We start from the raw sequence: 22254 nt of genomic DNA on the forward strand, positions 1-22254 counted from the left end.
CACAGACTATTTTTCAGACTATTATTACATCATCCCCTGATCTGGAACCAACATGAGGGCAAGGGAAAACTCAAAAACCTCAACATGAGGAAAATGAAGAAACCTTGAGAAGGGATAGTCTCAAAGGGCTGCACAGACCAGATTATTGCACACTACAGACTATTATGACACCATCCCCTGATCTAAAACCTACATGAGGGCAAGGGAAAACTCAAAAACCTCAAGTCAAGTTTATTTTTTGGCCCTTAATCACAAAGAGTCTCAAAGGGCTGCACAGGTTATTGCACAGACTATTTTTCAGACTATTATTACATCATCCCCTGATCTGGAACCAACATAAGGGCAAGGGAAAACTCAAAAACCTCAACATGAGGAAAATGAAGAAACCTTGAGAAGGGATAGTCTCAAAGGGCTGCACAGACCAGATTATTGCACACTACAGACTATTATGACACCATCCCCTGACCAAAACCTACACGAGGGCAAGGAAAAACTCAAAAACCTCCACATGAGGAAAATGAAGAAACCTTGAGAAGGGACCAGAAATACACATATCTCGACCCATGATTTATTATGAAAATGAACATTGGTATGATAGTTCATGTAACCTCTAGGAAGCGGTAAATATTACACACTGTCCCTTTAAGTAAATGCAAGCTGGCTTTAACTTAAGACAAGGTCTGGCTGAAAAAGCTTTGAAGCATTGTCTCAGGATATTAATCACGTTTTAAACTTTAACTCCAAACCTGAAAGCTGCTTTAACTCAATGTGTGGTTAAGTCTCGAGTTAAAGCCATTTTAAACTCAGTTAAAGCTTTAAATCTACTTTGACTCAACGTAAAGCAGCATTAACTCAGGATTGTAAGCAAGGGTTAGGTGATAGACTTAAAACCGGTCTTTCCAAAGAGAAGCATTAACTCAGAATTTAGGCAAGTTTGAAGCTTTAACCCAAGATTTAAAGCAGCTCACATTAAATTAAAGCTTTAAAGCATTAACTCGGGATTTCAAGCCAGTTTGAGCAATGTAACATGTTTGAGCATGTAACCTCTAGGAGGCGCTAAATATTACACACTGTCCCTTTAAGAAACCTTGAGAAGAGACCGCACATGTGGTATCCCCCTTTCAGGATGACCAGACAGCAAAGGATGTTGCAATTACAAATAATACACATATTATAAACATAAAATATAGGTTAGCCATATGCTATAGACTAGAAGTGTGTTTTAAGCTTAGATTTAAACATTTCCACTGAGGTTGCAGATCGAATCTCAGGGGGAAGAGCATTCCACAGCACCGGTGGAACTCTTCTTGGCTCTTGGGATCACCAGTAGACCAGCGCTTTCAGAACGAAGGCCCCGGACCGGAACATAGGGGGAAATCAGATCTGAAAGATATGTGGGAGCAAGTCCATGTATGATTTTGTATAATACTAAGAGAACCTTGAAATCACATCTTAGGTGAACAGGGAGCCAATGCAGGTTAGCCAAAATCGGCGTGATGTGATCGGACTTTTTTGTCCTGGTTAAAATTCTCGCTGCGGCATTTTGTACCAGCTGAAGACTCTGGACTTCGGGAGACCGGAGAGTAGTGCATTACAGTAATCGAGACGGTAGGTAACAAACGCGTGAATCATAATCTCCGCATCCGACTGAGACAGCATAGGACGAGTATTAGCAATGTTGCAAAGATGGAAGAAAGCGGTTCTGGTAATTTTCTTCACATGTGTTTGAAAGGACAGATCAGGGTCAAATAGGACACCTCCATTTTTAACTGAGTCACTCTGTGTGATGTGACTCTTTGATAAATGTGTGATTCATATTGGTAGCCCTTTGCGCCTATCGGTACCAGAAAAGTAGATCTTAGTTTCAATGTGTGGCAATCCTGCTAATAATCTCAAGTCCTATCAGGTGAATTTAAAGCAGGGGTGTCAAACTCATTTTTACTCGGGGGGCCAAAAAATAGAACTAACATTCTCTTGGGGGCCGGACTAGTAGATTAGAGAGAAAGAGAGAAGGGGAAAACAAGAGAGAGAGAGAGAGAGACAGAGAGAGAGAGAGAGAGAAAGAAAGTAAAATAAAAGGAAAAGTGAAAGAGAATGAGAAATCAATTGACAGAGAGAGGAGAAGAGAAAGACAAAAAGAAAAGTAAAAAAGAAGAGGTTTAAGAGAAAAGACAGACAAAGGGAGAAAGACAGTAAGAAATAGGGAGAGGGAGAAAGAGGAACAGAGAGAGGAAGAGAGAGAAAGAAAGAAAAAAGAAAGAAAGAAAGAAAGTGGGAACAAAAGGAAAAGATAAAGAGAGTGAGAAATCGATTGACAGAGAGAGAAGAGAAAGTCAGAAAAGTGAAAGAGAAGGGAAGGCGAGAGTGAGAAAGGGGAAAGCGAGAAAGCAAAAAGCGAGAGAGAGAGAGAGAGAGTAAGAACGAGATAAGCAAGAGAGAGAGCGAAAAGCGAGAGCGAAATAAAGTGAAAACCAAAAGTGAGAAAGAGTAAATAGGGTGAGAGAGCAAAAAGCAAGAAAGAGCGAAAAGCGGGAGAGAAAAAAAGAGAGAGGGAGAGAAAAGCGAGAGTGAGGGAAAAAGTGAGAGAGCGAGTGAAAGAGAGAGAGAGAGAGAGAGAGAGAGAAAGCAGAAAGCAAGCGAGAGAGAGAGAGAAAGCGAAAAGCAAAAGAGACACAGAGAGTGAGGGAGAGAGCGAGCGAGAGAGAAAAGCAAGAGAGCGAGAGAAAGAGAGAGAGAGAGAAATACAAGCACAGCGTTTGTGAGAGGCACCTGGCTTTCGCAACATCAAGTGGACATATTTCGACCTGCAGCTCGTTTTTCTCTCGCGCTTCTCTGAGCGTTGTCTCGCGGGCCGGATTCAATCCCTTGGCGGGCCCTTTCCTGTGTTTTTAGGAAACATGACTATGGCTGTTTCCTTTGCTCGCAGCCATTAGAAGAGGCTCATATAACCAGCCGCTGGGCCCGAGAGACGCACACTCTATAAATACACACCACTTAAGGGCCTATGGGGGGCCACGGATGTAGGAGGGGGGCCGGGACTAGGTCCAACGCAGTTTCACAACTTCCCATTAAGCCACAGGTGTTACACAGGAGTCCTGCGGGCCAGATCAGGCCCGCTAAGGGATTGAATCCGGCCCGCCAGACAACACTCAGAGAAGCGCAAGAGAAAAACAAGCGGCAGGTAGAAAAATGTCAACTTGATGTTGCCAAAGAGAGGTGCCTCGGACAAAGACACTGTACTTGTATTTATTTCTCTCTCTCTCTCTCTTTCTTTTCCACCCCTTATCTCCCACTCTCTGTCTCTTTCACTCTCTGTGTCTCTCTTTTTCTCTTCCTTTGTATGCTCTTTGTCTCTTTCTCTCTCTCTGTCTTTTTAACTTCTTTTGCTCTAACTTCCTTTTTTCCTTTTCTCTCTTTTCTCTTTCTCTCTTCCTACCCTTTGCACTTTCCTTTCTCTTTTCTCTCCTTCTGTCTTTCTATTCCTCTTAGGATTTCTTTCTTCCTCTCCCTTTCTTTTTCCCCTCTCTCACGACTTTTTATCTTTTGTTTCTCACGCTCTCTCCCCCTCTCTCTTTCTTTGTCCCGCCCTCTTTCTTCTTTTCCCTCCTTCTTTCTCTTATTTCTTTATCTCTCTTTTTCTTTCTCTTTAATCTTACTAGTCTTTGTTAAATTTAGGTCTTATTTTTCTTTTCTTTTAATGTACAACACACAGCACAGATAAAATGAATTCCTTTTCCCCGGGTGCGAACATTCAATAAATAAGACAATAAAAACAAGTAACAGAAAGGTAAATAATGAAAGAATATTCATGAATAAATATATAAATATACAAGGTTTTGAACAAAAAATCTGCAAAGTATAGCCAGAAGTAGAGCAGTTGGGAAGGGGTAGGGCAGGGAGAATGTCCAGACGGCCTGATGGAAGAAGCTGTCCTTGAGCCTGCTTGTTCTGGCTTTGAGACTCCGCTGTCTTTTCTCTGCTGGCAGCAGGTTGACGAATATGTGAGAGATTTAAGAGTCCTGAAAGCCTGATGGAAGAAGCTGTCCTTGAGCCTGCTGGTTCTGGCTCTGAGACTCCGCTGTCTTTTCTCTGCTGGCAGCAGGTTGAAGAAACCGTGAAATGGTTCAGAGTTCTGACGGCCTAATGGAAGAAGCTGTCCTTGAGCCTACTTGTTCTGACTCTGAGACTCTGCAGTCTTTTCTCTGACGGCAGCATGATGAAGAAGATGTGAGAGAGTTCAGAGTCCCAACAGCCTGATTGAAGTAGCTGTCCTTGAGCCTGCTTGTTCTGACTCTGAGACTCTACAGTCTTTTCTCTGACGGCAGCAGGTTGAAGAGGCTGTGAAAGAGTCCCGACAGCCTAATGAGAAGCTGTTCTTTACCCTGGTAGTTCTGGCTCCGAGACTCCGCAGTCTTTTCCCTGGTGGCAGCAGGTTGAAGAGACCACGAGAGAGTTCAGAGTCCTGATAGTCGGATTAAAGAAACTGTCCTTGAGCCTGCTAGTTCTTCCTCTGAAACGCCTTAGTCCTTCCCCTGACAGCAGCAGGTTGAGTAGAACGTGAGATAGTTCAAAGTCCCTGATGGAAGAAGCTGTCCTTGAGCCTGCTTGTTCTGGCTCCGAGACTCCGCAGTCTTTTCCCTGGTGGCAGCAGGTTGAAGAGACCACGAGAGAGTTCAGAGTCCTGATAGTCGGATTAAAGAAACTGTCCTTGAGCCTGCTAGTTCTTCCTCTGAAACGCCTTAGTCCTTCCCCTGACAGCAGCAGGTTGAGTAGAACGTGAGATAGTTCAAAGTCCCTGATGGAAGAAGCTGTCCTTGAGCCTGCTTGTTCTGGCTCCGAGACTCCGCAGTCTTTTCCCTGGTGGCAGCAGGTTGAAGAGACCGTGAGAGTGTTCAGAGTCCCGATAGTCGGATTAAAGAAACTGTCCTTGAGCCTGCTAGTTCTTCCTCTGAAACGCCTTAGTCCTTCCCCTGACAGCAGCAGGTTGAGTAGAACGTGAGATAGTTCAAAGTCCCTGATGGAAGAAGCTGTCCTTGAGCCTGCTTGTTCTGGCTCTGAGACTCTGCAGTCTTTTCCTTGACCTGCAATCCTGATAAATGTGGAATTCGTTATTTGCTAATTCTATTAAATGTTTTTGTTACTTTAAATCTGCATTGTATCGCATTAAGTTAAGATTTCAGGAAAGTATGAGGGACACACACTAGGACACAGGTGTCAAACAGGTGGCCCGCGGGCCAGATCAGGCCCGCTAAGGGATTGTATCCGGCCCGCGAGACAACACTCGGAGAAGCGCAAGAGAAAAACAAGCTGCAGGTTGAAATATGTCAACTTGATGTTGCCAAAGAGAGGTGCCTCGGACAAAGACACTGTACTTCTCTGTTCTCTCTCTCTCTCTCTTTCTTTTCCACCCATTTTCTCCCACTCTTTCTCTGTCTCTTTCACTCTCTGTGTCTCTCTTTTTCACTTCCTTTGTTGCTCTTTGTCTCTTTCACTCTCTGTGTCTTTTAACCTTTTTCTATCTTCCTTTTTTCCTTTTTCTCTCTTTTCTCTTTTACTCTTCATACCCTTCGCGCTTTTTTTTCTCTTTTCTCTCCTTCTTTCTATTTCTTTTTGGATTTGTTTCTTCCTCTCCCTTTCTTTTCCCCCTGTCTCACGACATTTTATCTTTTGCTTCTCACGCTCTCTCCCTCTCTCTTTTTCTTTCTTTGTCCCGCCCTCTCTCCTTTTCCCTCCCTCTTCCTCTTATTTCTATCTCTCTTTTTCTTTCTCTTTAATGTACTAGTCCGGCCCCCGACAGAATGTTTGTTCTATCGTGTGGCCCCCCGAGTTAAAATGAGTTTGACACCCCTGGGATAAGCGGTGTAGCTAATGAGATGAGATAAGAAATTAGTATGGCACTTTGATATATTTGATATAGACTAATGAGCATCGGGGCAGCACGGCGGGACAGTGGTTAGCGCGTGTGCGGCACAGTTCCGAGGTCATGAGATCGAACCTCCTGTGTGGAGTTTGCATGTTCTCCCCGTGCTTGCGCGGGTTTCCTCCGGGCACTCCGGTTTCCTCCCACATTCCAAAAACATGCATTTCAGGTGAATTGGCCGGTCCAAAATTGTCCCTAGGTGTGAATGAGTTGTCTGTCCCTGTGTGTCCTGCGATTGGCTGGCAACCAGTTCAGGGTGTCCCCTGCCCACTGCCCGATGATTGCTGGGATGGGCTCCAGCACCCCCGCGACCCTACTGAGGATAAGTGGTGCAGCTAATGAGATGAGATGAGATGAGAAATTAGCATGGCACTTTGATATATTTGATATGGACTAATGACATCGGGGCAGCACGGCGGAACAGTGGTTAGCGCTTTCGTGGCACAGTTCTGAGGTCATGAGATCGAACCTCCTGTGTGGAGTTTGCATGTTCTCCCCGTGCTTGCGCGGGTTTCCTCCGGGCACTCCGGTTTCCTCCCACATTCCAAAAACATGCATTTCAGGTGGATTGGCCGGTCCAAATTGTCCCTAGGTGTGAATGAGCGAGTGAGTTGTCTGTCCCCGTGTGCCATGCGATTGGCTGGCAACCTGTTCAGGGTGTCCCCTGCCCACTGCCCGATGATTGCTGGGATGGGCTCCAGCACCCCCGCGACCCTACTGAGGATAAGATAATGAGATGAAATCTGTATCGTATCGCATTAAGTTAAGATTTCAGGAAAGTACGAGGGACACACACTAGAAAAACACACACTTTGCTTCACTCTAACCATTTCCTCCTTGCAGTAATTAACTAGGGGAATTAAATTTGTCATTTGGAGCAGGCTTAAAGAAAGCCAGGCTTTTCCCAAGATTTGAAATAAGGTTTGCTTTTCATATATTACAGCAGGTGGCGATATACCTGCTGCTTTTTTTCCCCCCTCCGTCCAGAGTTTCACTACTTTTAGCACCTTGTCTCGGCAGCATGTCGCCATTCCCGTCGAGAGGCTCCGTTAAAGATTCACGCTCGCTCGCGCGTCTGCTTCTTTTTATTTTTTTTATTTCGCATCCCGGCAGATTTTTGCACATGTCAGGCCGCTCCAAAAGCATGTTTGTCCTCATCGAGCCTCCGTCTGTCCACTTGGATGTCTTTCCAGCTGTTGGCACGAATCGGCACTGGTTGGCTTTCGGATGTCAAATATTTATTCGATCTGGTCGGAGGACTGGCGGAATATTTGAAACATGGCAAAAAACAAAACAAAACAAAAAAACAATGTTCCCTGTAATTTTCCTTACGGGTCTGAGCGTTCACTCAAAGTCAGTGAGCAACGCTTGAAACAACAGTGAGCAACGGCAATCCCAAGTGTGGCAACTAAGTCATTATCAAACATGTCCAAAACTTGACATTAAGTTTCCGGCAATGCAAAAAAAAATTTCACATGGGAATGAATTGACTCATGTATTATTGCAAAGGTTTTACGGCCTACAAACGTCATTCGTTTTTATAACATTTTTTTTTTTTTTTTCCTGGTATCTTTTGACACATAATAATAATAATAATAATAATAATTTCCTTTGTATTGTCATTCTTTGTAACAATGTACACAGAACGAAATGTCGATACACCTGACCCGTTGTAGCGAGCCGATGCAGCCGCAGCCAACAGAGGGCGCCGCCATTAATACTAACATTTTGGGGGGCTTATTGAGTCAGTTGCACGATACAGAACTGTATATAATCACATTTTTTTTAGTGGAAGTACAATGTTGGCAACAAGATTGACTTGGTATCATTGGAAATGATTTGAATGCAACACCAACTTTTTCTTCTTTTTCCCTGTTTTTTTTCTTTTTTTTTTCATTCCTTAAAAAAAATCTCATTGTGTTTATTTTCTCCGAGCTGTTACTTTTTTCTTTTTGTTCTCTATTTTTTTTCCTTTGTTTCTATTCTTTTTTTTCTGGCTTTTTTCAGAATTTTTCCTTTTTTCTCTTTTCTTTTTTTTCTCAGCTTTTCACTACTTTTTCATTTTGGTATTTTTTTTCTTTTTTGCTCTATTTTCCCCCTTCCTGCAATATTTTACATAATATTTGGTCATGTAGGGATTAATGAAGCAAAAATAACCTGAAGAGTTGTTTGGGACCCGAAAGAGCCGGTTCTCTTTAGTGAGCCGAGCCGAAGAAGCCTGTTCTTGACAAACTCTACTCAACTTCGTTCTAATTCGACTCGACTTCAAAATACCGCATTTAGGACACAACGTCAGGGGAACCCGTGTATTTTGACCTTCATGCACTGTAACTTTGACTTAAGTCGCTTCTTAATTAGTAATTTTGAGCCCTGATTTTTGTGCGCTAGCTAGCAAAAATGATGCGTCTAGGACGCAGGGACGCCGGCAAACCAGAACACTGTATGTGGAAAAATAATTGGATTGAATAGACTTTTATTCAAGGTCATTAAAACATCTTACGCAAAGAGATTAGGCATGGCACTCCAGGGTAACCATATAACGAAGACGGTAAAGTGAAAATAGAAGAGAAACTACTTGTAAATAGTGACCAATAGATAAGTAAATAAATAAAATGAAAATGTTAACTAGAAGAGAAAAAACTGGCCCCAAAGCCAAACTGAGTTTGACATCCAATCATTAATAGATAGGGTCAATGACAAGAGGATTAGCTGCCTATTAACTCCTAAATTGAGGCTTAAACAAAGCTAGCCACCAAACAGATGCTCTTTGCTAATGCTACCGCTAAAGTCCTATAATTTTAAGTGGACCGTGCAGTTTACACAGGGTTGGGTAGGGTTACTTTAACTGGATTACTTTCAATGACTTTTGGATGACTCCAATACCAAATATGCTAATAAAACTCAAAAGAAACTAAATAGGAATAAAATTACTCCATTTTGTGCAGGCTCGGGGAGTAACGGAATACATGGAACGGCAAAACGGCATATTTGGTATTGGAGTAATCCAAAAGTCATTGAAAGTAATGCAGTTAAACAGGTCAGGTGTATCGACATTTCGTTCTGTGTACATTGTTACAAAGAATGACAATACAAAGGAAATTATTATTATTATTATTATTATTTTATGTTCATTTTGCCGGAGATCAAAGAGATCAAAGCCAGGAGAGACAGCTTACCATGTGTTGTGAGTCATCATTTTATTCATATTCCGTTTCTTTTGTATTTTATTAGCATATTTGCTATTGGAGTCATCCAAAAGTCATTGAAAGTAATCAAGTTAAAGTAACCCTACCTAACCCTGCATTTTATGTTAGTTTTGCCGGAGATCAAAGCCAGGAGAGAGAGCTTACCACGTGTTGTGAGTCATCATTTTATTCATATTTAGTTTCTTTTGTCTTTTATTAGCATATTTGGTATTGGAGTAATCCGAAAGTAATTCAAAGTAATGAAGTTAAAGTAACCCTACCCAACACTGTATTTGATGTTAGTTTTGCCGGAGATCAAAGAGATCAAAGCCAGGAGAGAAAGCTTACCACGTGTTGTGAGTCATCATTTTATTCATATTTCGTTTCTTTTGTCTTTTATTAGCATATTTGGTATTGGAGTCATCCAAAAGTCATTGAAAGTAATCCAGTTAAAGTAACCCTACCCAACCCTGCATTTTATGTTAGTTTTGCGGAGATCAAAGAGATCAAAACCAGGAGAGAAAGCTTACCACGTGTTGTGAGTCATCATTTTATCTCTGTTCTGGTCTTTACATATAGAGTATATTACTTTATGGAATGGTTTTGATATTTTTTTAGTACAAAACAATACAGGTTACTTATACAAGCCTTAAACATACTTAAATAAACCTTAAATATACAAAATCTAACACGAAGCAACTTAGGAACGAATTCAACTTACAAACGAAATGATCGTTTGTAAGTAGGGGCAGCGTCTGTATAATTATTTACTCATGATTCAGATATTGTTTTGGCCAGCAGAGAAGGCCGTGCAGGCCCTCACAGCCCGCCACGTCTCAATACAGTAATTGTAGTCTTCAGAAGCTTTTTTCACACGAATATTCAAAGCAATACCTTGCATCTTCCATCCATCCATTATCTGCACCGCTTATCATCAGTAGGGTCGCGGGGGTGCGGGAGCCCATTCCAGCCATCTCCGGGCAGTGGGCAGGGGACACCCTGAAATGGTTTACAGCACAGGTGTCAGGCCTGCTAAGGCGAGACAATACTCAGAGAAGCGCAAGAGAAAAACAAGCTGCAGGTTGAAATATGTCCACTTGATGTTGCCAAAGACAGGTGCCTCCAACAAAGACACTGTACTTGTATTTTTTTTTCTCTCTCTCTCTCGCTCGCGCTTGCGCTCTCTCTCTCTCGTGCTTGCGCTCTCTCTCTCTCTCTCTCTCTCTCTCTCTCTCGCTCGCGCTCTCTTTCTCATTCTCTTTCTCTCTTTCTCATTCTCTCTTTCTCTTTCTCTTTCTCTTTGTCTCTTTCTCTTTTTTCTTTTTCTCTTTTTTTCTTTCTCTCTTTTTTTCTTTCTCTCTTTTTTCCTTTCTCTTTCTCTTTCTCTTTCTCTCTCTCTTTCTCTCTCTCTCTCTCTTCCCCCCTCCTTCGCACTTTCTTTCCTCATTTCTCTCATTGTGTCTTTCTATTTCTCTTTGGATTTCTTTCTTCCTCTCCCTTTCTTTTCCCTCACTCAGGACTTTTTAATCTTTTATTTCTCACGCTCTCTTTTTCTTTTTCTTTAGAGACACACATCTCACTCGCTCATTTACAACCTAGGGACAATTTGGTTAGGCCAATTAACCTGACATGCATGTTTTTGGAATGTGGGAGGAAACCGGAGTGCCCGGAGGAAACCCACGCAAGCGCGGGGAGAACATGCAAACTCCACACAGGAGGTTCGATCTCATGACCTCAGAACTGTGCGGCACAAGCGCTAACCACTGTGCCGCCATGCTGCTCAGCATGGCTTTGCATCTTGCAATAATCAAAGAACCCCTCCCTATATATCCGAGTGCTAAAATTCCAAAGAGTCACTTTTGGTGTATCCTAAAGTAGTGTTGTTACAATTAACACTCCCACGCATCTTTTGGGGGTATAATCTGCCGTCATGCTGCTTCCCTCCTCCAAACGCGATGTGTTTATTGTGCTCGGAAGCGTTATCGCTTGTCGGCTCTCAAAGCCAAATCGTCAAAGTCCGTGTATTTTTTTTTTTTTGACACCTCGTTCGTTTTTAGAAGAGTTTCCTCAAAAGGTTTGGCAGATTTCTGCGGCGACTGTCACTCATCTTCTTTTGTGCCGGCCGCCGATTCTTAATCGGATTTGAGAACTGAGAAAAAAGGATAAATCCGGTTCAAGGAAACAAGTTTGTGACTGCTTCTATTTATTGTATTTTTTTCCGAGTATCGGGCGCACTCGAGTAAAAGGAAAATTTCAACCTATATTGTCAGGACCAGAACAGAGACAGGACCCACTTGGCTTTCTGTCCATTAAGCTCAGTGTTCTCACTCTTCCTTTGTCAGTCCGCCAACAAACCTCTGCCCCGCAAGACGTGGGTCTTGACTCGGTCCTGTTTCCTGCCTGCCTGCATTTCCTGTCCGGTATTGCTCCCATCTGTTTTTGTCCTGTTTATTATTCTCTCAAGTTTTCGCTCCCCTCTAGTTTGTCCTGTTTAATTTCGATATCCTGTTTCGATATCAATCCTGTCTGTTCCGTCCTGTCCGGTATCGACCCCATCCGTCCGATATCTGCTCGGGCAATTGGTATCGATCTCGTCGGCCTCAGGCTTCCTATTATTTCACGCCAGACTGCTGCCTAATGTGCATGACTCCCCATTTCCCGTAAAACAAAAGGCTTGTGTGAGAACCTCACGCGTTTGGGTCCTGATCCTGTCCTGATCCTGTTCACAGAACTATCATATCATTTCGTTTTAATTGTGTTTCAAAACAAATTTGATGAAACTTAACTATATGAAACAAATATATCTGCATGTATATTTATTCATGTATATTTATGCATTTCCTGTCTGGTATCGTTCCCGTCTGTTTTTGTCCTGTTTATTATTCTCTCAAGTTTTTGCCCCGTTTAATTTCGATATCCTGTTTCGATATCAATCCAACCTGTTCCGTCCTGTCCAGTATCGACTCCATCCGTACGATGTCTGCTCGGGCAATTGGTATCGATCTCGTCGGCCTCTGGCTTCCTGTCATTCCACGCCAGACTGCTGCCTAACGTGCATGACTCCCCATTTCCCGTAAAACAAAAGGCTTGTGTGAGAACGTCACGCGTTTGGGTCCTGATCCTGTTCACAGAACTATCATATCATTTCGTTTTAATTGTGTTTCAAAACAAATTTGATGAAACTTAACTATATGAAACAAATATATCTGCATGTATATTTATTCATGTATATTTATGCATTTCCTGTCTGGTATCGTTCCCGTCTGTTTTTGTCCTGTTTATTATTCTCTCAAGTTTTCGCCCCGTTTAATTTCGATATCCTGTTTCGATATCAATCCTGTCTGTTTCGTCCTGTCCGGTATCTACTCCATCCGTCCGATATCTGCTCGGGCAATTGGTATCGATGTCGTCGGCCTCTGGCTTCCTGTCATTCCACGCCAGACTGCTGCCTAACGTGCATGACTCCCCATTTCCTGTAAAACAAAAGGCTTGTGTGAGAACGTCACGCGTTTGGGTCCTGATCCTGTTCTGGTTCTTGACAGAACTATTATATCATTTCGTTTTAATTGTGTTTCAAAACAAATTTGATGAAACTTAACTATATGAAACAAATATATCTGCATGTATATTTATTCATGTATATTTATGCATTTCCTGTCTGGTATCGTTCCCGTCTGTTTTTGTCCTGTTTATTATTCTCTCAAGTTTTCGCCTCGTTTAATTTCGATATCCTGTTTCGATATCAATCCTGTCTGTTCCGTCCTGTCCGGTATCGACCCCATCCGTCCGATATCTGCCCGGGCAATTGGTATCGATCTCGTCAGCCTCTGGCTTCCTGTCATTCCACGCCAGACTGCTGCCTAACGTGCATGACTCCCGATTTCCCCTAAAGTAAAAGACTTGTGCGAGAACCGTCACGCATTTGGGTCCTGATCAATTCCGGTTCATGAGATTTATATATGGTAGCTATCATTAGTAGTTTCAGATCTGTAGAGATGCTAATGCATTATCAACTCGCTTCTCTGTTGGTAATAAACAGATACAGCATACTTTATAATTTTATACTGTTTGGAATTTTGGATATTTGTCAGCTAGGCTAAATGACCCGGTCCTGTTTCCTGTTGATATTTCTTGTCCGGTATTATTCCCATTTATTTTGTCCTGTTTAATTTCGGTTTCCAGTTTAGTTTCCATCTACTTTTGTCCTGTTAAATATTTCCTCCAGTTTTTGTTCCCGTCTAGTTTGTCCTGTTTATTTTCCATATCTTGTTTCATTATCGATCCTGTCTGTCCCGTCCTGTCCTGTATAGACCCCATCTGTCCGAAATCAACTCGGGCAATTGTTATCGATGTCGTCGGCGTCTGGCTTCCTGTCTTTCCACGCCAGACTGCTGCCTAACGTGCATGACTCCCCATTTCCCGTAAAATAAAAGGCTTGTGTGAGAACGTCACGCGTTTGGGTCCTGATCCTGTTCTGCTTCTTGACAGATAACCGATATTTGGAGCCGATATTCGTTTGCTGTAAAATTAGCGTAAGAAATTTTTGAAAAAAGAATAAATGTTTTTTTTCTTATGAATTCAAATCAAACTTTGATAGCGCCCTGAAACCTTACAGTAACTGAACTAGAATATTAACACAACTAAGATGGAAATGTCTTATACTTTCCTTATTTTTTTATTTTATAATTTTTCTATATTTTCGCTTGAAATCCGATTGTTTTGTCTAGTTTTGGAAATTGTTGATCGTAAAAGAGGTTAGAACAGTGTTGTTACTATATTATTACTAGAACCAACCCCCAAAAAATAAATATTCTTATTTTAAATTTTGGACATTTTGGAAAACACTGAAAGACTGTAAAAAAATAATAAAAAAGAAAGAATTTAAATTGAAAATGTCTTAATTTTCCCTTTTTTGGTATTGTTTTTACCATATTTTCCCAAAAATATATAAAATATTTGTTCTTCAAGGTTTCTTCATTTTCCTCGTGTTGTCACGACAAGAACGGAGACAGGACCCACTTGCATTATGTTTCTCTCTGTTTTATTAGAAGAAAGGAAAGGGTTGCACCTACGATCTGGTGATCACAGGACGCGGGAAGCAGGTCGCTCTGAACGCGAAAGTGGTACTTCTGTGGCGAGTGATGGCGGTGTCGGGAACGGGAAAAAACGGGTCAGTAGGAGAGCAAAAAATGTGGTCGGGATCAGAAACGAGTCGAAAGAGGAGAGGAGACGCATCAAAAAACAGGTCAAAGCCGGGAAACAGACGGGAGCAAAAGCAGGTGGGAGTCAGGGTCGAAAAAGCTTGCCTAGAGTACACTGAGGTTTGCAGACGGACTCACAACAGGTGACAGAATGAAGTGGGTTCAAATAGGGACAGGGAGACAATCAGAGGCAGATGGCGCCAAAGGAACGGGCACAGGTCATTCACATCAGTAATCATGACACATGTTGAGAGTTTTTGAGTTTTTCCTTGCCCTCATGTAGGTTTTAGATCAGGGGATGGTGTCATAATAGTCTGTAGTTTGCAACAGTCTGTGGTCTATTTAGCCTCCTTGTGATTTAAGGCATCACCAATAAACAAGACTTGATTGCAGCTCCATACTGCAATTTTTAGTACGATTACGAATACAAATTCTCAGTTTTCCATTAACTGTTGGCTTAAAACAGAAGCCTTATTTATTCATTGATTTATTTATTCTCATTTTTAAAGTTTTTATTTATTTATTTGCTTATTTATTATTTTTTTAATCGTATTTATTTGTTCGGTTATTTATCCCAGCTCAGTAGCCTAGATGGTAGGGCGCCCGCTTTGAGACTGGGAGGTCGCTGGTTCGCGCCTCGGCCGAGTCATACCTAAGACTTATAACATTGGTAAAATGGCGGCGCCCTCTGTTGGCTGCGGCTGCATCGGCTCGCTACAACGGGTCAGGTGTATCGACATTTCGTTCTTACAAAGAATGACAATACAAAGGAAATTATTAATTATTATTATCCATGTTTTAAATGTATTTGTTTATTTATTATTTTAAAAAATATATTTATTCAATTATTTATTTTATTATTTATTTATTGTTCAAATCTTTTATTGATTTATTATTGATAAATCGTTTTGTTTTTTTATGTTTTGCATGTATTTATTCATTTATTTACACTGCTGCAGCTTTTCATTTGGAACCCCAGTTTTTTTTCTTTTTAATATGGATAATCACATTTTTTCGCAGCCGGCTTTCTTGTCATATTTATTGCGCTTAGAAACCGTGTGGCGAAGTTCCTAGTGTTTTAACGGAGTAAACAGAGTAAGAAAAATCGGAAAAAAATGAGTTCTGGAAAGTGCTAGGGACAATGTCTTCGAATATATCAGCAACCCAGAATGAGGTAATACTGTGATGAATTTTATAGCGGTTACTATTTTACAAGTGGACAATCACCTGCACATTTTTACGGGATGCAACAAAAGTGCATATTAATGCTCACTTTTTAACAATAACCCCACTGAGTGTTTACGATGATGCTATAATTGCATTATGCAGCGGTGTCAAATTACAGCACATTATACTGGGCTGCGTTTAGAATACTTCATAAAAATGATTCATGCGTGTTTGTGTATAATACAGGGGAGTTTGCTTTGCTGAGTGCGTGCTTAAAAAAATATATACAGTGCCCTCTTCTTGATTTCTGTGTTTTTTTGCCTTTTTATCACTATTCATTTTTATTTTTTTTCTAATCTAACGTTTGCTTTATTCCGAGGTTTGGAAATTTCGGAAATTTCGGTTCGTTTGGCAATTTGCATACCGGGCAGCCAATCAGAAGCCTGCATCGGATAACTTCCCGAGCGTCATTAGGTCGTGCGTTTGCATATCATTTTCCAAGGCAGACGCACAGAAAACACACAAAAAAAATGAATAAGTGATTAGGAATCAAGCCAAAACCTCAGCCTTAGAAGAAAGATTCAAAAGAAGCAGACAAAATTTATGACGCTACAAAACGTAAACGTACATTAAACCTCAGCTCCAGAAGAAAGATTCAAAAGAAGCTAACGAAATTGATGACGCTACAAAACGTAAACGTACATTAAACCTCAGCTCCAGAAGAAAGATTCAAAAGAAGCTAACGAAATTGATGACGCTACAAAACGTAAACGTACATTAAACCTCAGCTCCAGAAGAAAGATTCAAAAGAAGCAGACAAAATTGATGACGCTACAAAACGTAAACGTACATTAAACCTCAGCTCCAGAAGAAAGATTCAAAAGAAGCTAACGAAATTGATGACGCTACAAAATGTAAACGTACATTAAACCTCAGCTCCAGAAGTAAGATTCAAAAGAAGCTAACAAAATTGATGACGCTACAAAACGTAAACGTACATTAAACCTCATCTCCAGAAGAAAGATTCAAAAGAAGCAGACAAAATTTATGACGCTACAAAACGTAAACGTACATTAAACCTCAGCTCCAGAAGAAAGATTCAAAAGAAGCTAACGAAATTGATGACGCTACAAAATGTAAACGTACATTAAACCTCAGCTCCAGAAGAAAGATTCAAAAGAAGCTAACAAAATTGATGACGCTACAAAACGTAAACGTACATTAAACCTCAGCTCCAGAAGAAAGATTCAAAAGAAGCTAACGAAATTGATGACGCTACAAAACGTAAACGTACATTTAAAGCATCATGGAAAGAGGAGTTCACGTGGCTTGTAGCAGACAACGCAACGCAAATATTGCATGAATGAAGATGAGTAAATACAGGTACATACTGATGGCAGATGGAAAACAGAAATGTCATATACATGCAATGAATGTTATAAGTAGATTTAGAATAAACTTAAATTTAAAGTGTTGTTCTGTTATATATTCTGATTATCAACCCTTAATACTTTGCAACTACGGGTTTTTTTTGCGATGAGTCGTCTTATTGTGTTGCAAGTAGTGAAAAATCAATCATCAAACCAATTTGAATATCACACAGAGAAGACCCAATGAAATACAAAATACAACATCAAAATGTTGATTATTTTTATTAAGGCACCCAAAAAAAAAAAACATATCTGGCCTTATCAGTGTTCTGGTTTGCCCGCGTCCCTGCGTCCTAGACGCATGATTTTTGCTGGGGACGCATAGTCTCAAATCAACTTTTTTGACACAAAATTGGCATTATTACCCAATTAAATTTTTTATAAACAAAGATTTACCGCACTCCAAACTTTTCATCAGGCAGATCCGGCAGATGTTGTTTTGGTCTCGCGGTTCGAGTTTTCGTCCGCACGCCGATCTCCAGTTGTGTGGTGAAAAGTCTCTTTTTAGAGAACCGGCATTTTTGGCTCAACTCATTCAAGAGAGCCGGCTCTCAAACGGCTCACTTGCTTTGATGCATTATATTAAGAATGATGATGTTGTATAAAGAAGTTAAGAAAAAAAGGAAGTATAAAAGGAGAAAATGAAAAAGACAGGTTTGTGGTTATCCCTTTAATCGGTATATTACCAACAATAATTTGATGCAGAAAATGAATTCATAATTTGATGATTAAAACTGAATGAATATATAGATTCTTATTATATATTTGTCACCGATTTACAATTTCAACCTCGATAACACAAAATTTTGGGGACCCATGGATCTGTGTTGGGACCCATAGATTTTTGAGCATGCGAGTCCCCGGGACCCATCACTTTTCACAGCTAAAATCAACACTGCCTTATGTCAAAAAGTAATATCCCTCTGGAGCTAATAGCGAGTTGGGCCACCTTTGGCAGCGATAACTGTCAATGTTAAAACTTGAGATCGTCGTAGAAAGAAGTAAAGAACACACTCCAAGTCGGAAACTTTTCTGATAGCCCCTTCCATCAGAAGTGCTTCCAGAATCGGCTCAAGGAAGAACATGCTCCTCTTTTTTCAGGAAGCTCTTTTATTGTAAAAACACAACAAAGAAACTACACATCTGATTGGTTTATATGAACACAGGAAATGAATCTGATTGGTTTAGACAGGGATCACATATTTAAATGGAGTGTATGATGTTGGTCGCTAGATGGCCTGTAATAAATGAGCAATAGGGAAAGTCAAACTTTGTAAACACAATGCGTCTCGGTGTACCTCTCGAGCAAACTCGAAATGAGGGAGGCAAACTCTTCCAAAACCGAAACTTTGTCCGAAGAATGGAATGTAGGGGGAAAGCCATCTTTTGACCTTGGAGGTGCAGCCAAGTACCCAGAGTTGGGTGAGCGGTAAGGGTGGGCGGAGGTATGCACACAGCGCACTGCTCACCACCAAGCGCTGTCTGCACCAGAGGTATATACATCAGTATCCTTATTTGCAGTATTTTGTGACATTTTTACAAAAGAACACTGCTTGCACCTTGTTTTGGAACCTTTATTTACCAAAAATAAATAAATAAAAGTCAAAATAAGCCTTAATGATCTTAATTAACTGTGGGAGGGGGACGATTTTTATGTTCTATTTTGATATGGGACAAATGTCATGATTACTGATGTGACTCAGCTGTGCCCGCAACTGTCTCGGACTCTGATTGGCCTCCGATCAGTACTTGTACCCAGTCCTGACTGTCCCCTGTTGTCAGTCCGTCTGCGAACCTCAGTTAATACTATGCAAGCCTTTATCGACCCCTGACTCCCACCTGTCCCGTTTCTTCCTCCCTTCTGTCCCCTGGCTTTGACTGGTTTTTGATCCTGACCACATCTACTCTACCGTTCCGGCTTTCGACCTCTTTTTGTCCCCGATCATGTCTTCTGTCCTTTTATGGCTTACAACTCTCTTCCGACTCCGACAACGTTTTTAATCTCCTGTCCTGGCTACTTACCCGTTTTTCCGTCCCCACCACGGAAGATCCACTTCCGCATCCGGAGCACAATCCGAGTATCCGAGCGACCTGCTTCCCGCGTCCAGCAATCACCAGATCGTGGGCGCAACCCTATTGCTTTCTTCCCATAAAACTTGTGAGAAACGCAACGCAAGTGGGTCCTGTCTCCGTTCTGGTCCTGTCCAACAAAAGCTTCTTATTTCATAAATTCTATCAAATCATCTATCAAATCGAAAAATTTGCCGGCTTCGCTGAAATTTGTCTATAGAATAGAATAGAATATACCTTTATTGTCATTGTTACAAAATGGGTTGAACATATTGTGACAATGAAATTGGACGTGGCACTCCAGTTTCACATTTAACAGTGAGGAGATATAAAATACATATGGTATATTTTATACCATATATAAATATATGCAGGGTTGGGTAGGGTTACTTTAACTTTCAATGACTTCTGGATTACTCCAATACCAAATATGCTAATAAAAGACAAAAGAAACTAAATATGAATCAAATGATGACTCACAACACGTGGTAAGCTTTCTCTCCTGGCTTTGATCTCTTTGAAAAGGAACATAAAATGCGACAGAAATAAAATGAAAATAAATCCAAACAGCTTGCCAACATCATTTTTGCTGTTCCATGTATTCCGTTACTCCCCAAGCCTGCACAAAATTTAGTCATTTTATTCATATTCAGTTACCTTTGTCTTTTATTAGCATATTTGGTATTGGAGTAATCCAAAAGTCATTGAAAGTAATCCAGTTAAAGTAACCCTACCCAACCCTGAATATATGGTATGGCTATCTCAAAAACCAATCCAAATATTTTCCCATTATGGCTCTTTTGGTCAAAAAGCTTCCCGATCCCTGTTTTAGGGGATGGAACCTGAAAGCGGTCGTAAACAAGATACTCACCTAAACAAATACGAGAGTGCGAAAGCCAGAAACGGAGGATGAGTGGCAGATGAATGACCGACGCCTCCGAGATCTTACTGCTCCCCTAATTGGATTGGAATATGTTGTCAGATTTTGAATATGTTATTTATTGTGTTCAAAAGCACCGTCGAGAAAATAGACACCTGACGGTGTACACAGCAAAAGGTAAAAATAAAATGCCATTTGAAGTCAATTATTTACGTCGCAGTCAGATGAAAAAGAAGCCTCCGCGATAATAAACTTGATGGAATAACCGCATTCGTTCTCATAATACACAAGTCATTACTTGCTCCATAACAATGATGACCAGTATTATAGCCTCGGTGTTTAGGGGATTGAGGGATTAGGCTGATGAATGCTTTCCTCTTTGCGGTTGCTGTTTTCCGATGATTCGCATGAAATTAAATAATGGAGATCTCGTTTTTTTACCGATGGCAGTGTTCTGGTTTGCCCGCGTCCTAGACGCATGATTTTTGCTGGGGACGCATAGTCTCGAATCAACGTGGGACACAAAATTGTCATTATTACCCGATTACTTTTTTTAACAAAGATTTACCGCACTCCAAACCTTTCGTCAGGCAGATCCGCCATTGTTTTGGTCTCTTTTTTTGACCCCAAATTGTCATTATTACCTGGCAGGGTTGGGTAGGGTAACTTTAACTGGATTACTTTCAATGACTTTTGGATTACTCCAATACCAAATACGCTAATAAAAGACAAAAAAAAACTAAATATGAAATAAATACAATAAACAACATATTCAAATCTAATTAGGGCAGCAGTAAGATCTCGGCGGCGTCAGTCATTCATCTGCCACTCATCCTCCGTTTCTGGCTTTCGCACTCTCGTATTTGTTTAGGTGAGTATCTTGTTTACGACCGCTTTCAGGTTCCATCCCCTAAAACAGGGAGCGGGAACCTTTTTGACCGAAAGAGCCATAATGGGAAAATATTTGGATTGGTTTTTGAGATAGCCATACCATATATTCAGGGTTGGGTAGGGTTACTTTAACTGGATTACTTTCAATGACTTTTGGATGACTCCAATACCAAATATGCTAATAAAAGACAAAAGAAACTAAATACCACGTGTTGTGAGTCATCATTTTATTCATATTTAGTTTATTTTCTCTTTTATTAGCATATTTGGTATTGGAGTCATCCAAAAGTAATTGAAAGTAATCAAGTGAAAGTAACCCTACCCAACCCTGCGTTTTATGTTAGTTTTACCGAAGATCAAAGCCAGGAGAGAAATCTTACCACATGTTGTGAGTCATCATTTTATTCATATTTAGTTTCTTTTGTCTTTTATTAGCATATTTGGTATTGGAGTCATCCAAAAGTCATTGAAAGTAATCCAGTTAAAGTAACCCTACCCAACCCTGCATTTGATGTTAGTTTTGCCGGAGATCAAAGAGATCAAAGCCAGGAGAGAAAGCTTACCACGTGTTGTGAGTCATCATTTTATTCATATTTAGTTTCTTTTGTCTCTTATTAGCATATTTGGTATTGGAGTAATCCAAAAGTCATTGAAAGTAAACCAGTTAAAGTAACCCTACCCAACCCTGTTTTTTATGTTCATTTTGCTGGAGATCAAAGAGATCAAAGCCAGGAGAGAAAGCTTACCACGTGTTGTGAGTCATCATTTTATTCATATTTAGTTTCTTTTGTCTCTTATTAGCATATTTGGTATTGGAGTCATCCAATAGTCATTGGAAGTAATTCAGTTAAAGTAACCCTACCCAACCCTGTTACCGGATTACTTTTTTTTTAACAAAGATTTACCGCACTCCAAACTTTTCGTCAGGCAGATCCGCCATTGTTGTTTTGGTCTCGCGGTTTGAGTTTTCTTTTGCACACCGATCTCGTTGTTTTGAGATGACGTCATTGTTGTGGTGGTTGTCGTTGAGTGAAGGTTAAGTATGCATACCTGTCAACCTGTACATTTTTGCCGTATAAAGCACGTTTATGCATTTTAAGACGTGTACGACGTACAAGAAAATCTGTACGGAAAAACGCAAATTTTTCAATGATGGGTACCATCCGGTATACACCGACGATCACCAAACGGCAAATCAATCAAGTCAAACGGTTTGGAGTTGTGTAGTGAAAGTCCGTCTCTTTTTAGAGAACCGGCTTTTTCGGCTCAACTCATTAAACGGCTCACTTGCTTTGATGCTTTATATTACGAATGATGATGTTGTATAAAGAAGTTAAGAAAAAAAGGAAGTATAAAAGATGGAAATGAAAAAAGACCGGTTTTTGGTTATCCCTTTAATCAGTATATTACCAACAATACTTTAATACAGAAAATGAATTCCTAATTTGAAATAAAATGAAATGAAATGATCTGCATTTCTACAGCACTTTTCAAGTCAATGACTTCCCAA

The 22254-nt window shown here is 40.6% G+C and overlaps 1 long non-coding RNA gene across 1 annotated transcript in view; it reads left to right on the top strand.

Moving 5' to 3' along the window:
- LOC148360532 (uncharacterized) overlaps positions 1–22254 on the top strand; it is a 132285-nt gene that overhangs the window by 71400 nt on the left and 38631 nt on the right. The gene's annotated exons all lie outside the window — the stretch shown is intronic.

This window comes from Urocampus carinirostris, chromosome 8 (genome assembly GCF_059441175.1).
Source record: "Urocampus carinirostris isolate Australia breed hairy pipefish chromosome 8, RoL_Ucar_1.0, whole genome shotgun sequence".
Taxonomy (NCBI): Eukaryota; Metazoa; Chordata; class Actinopteri; order Syngnathiformes; family Syngnathidae; genus Urocampus; species Urocampus carinirostris.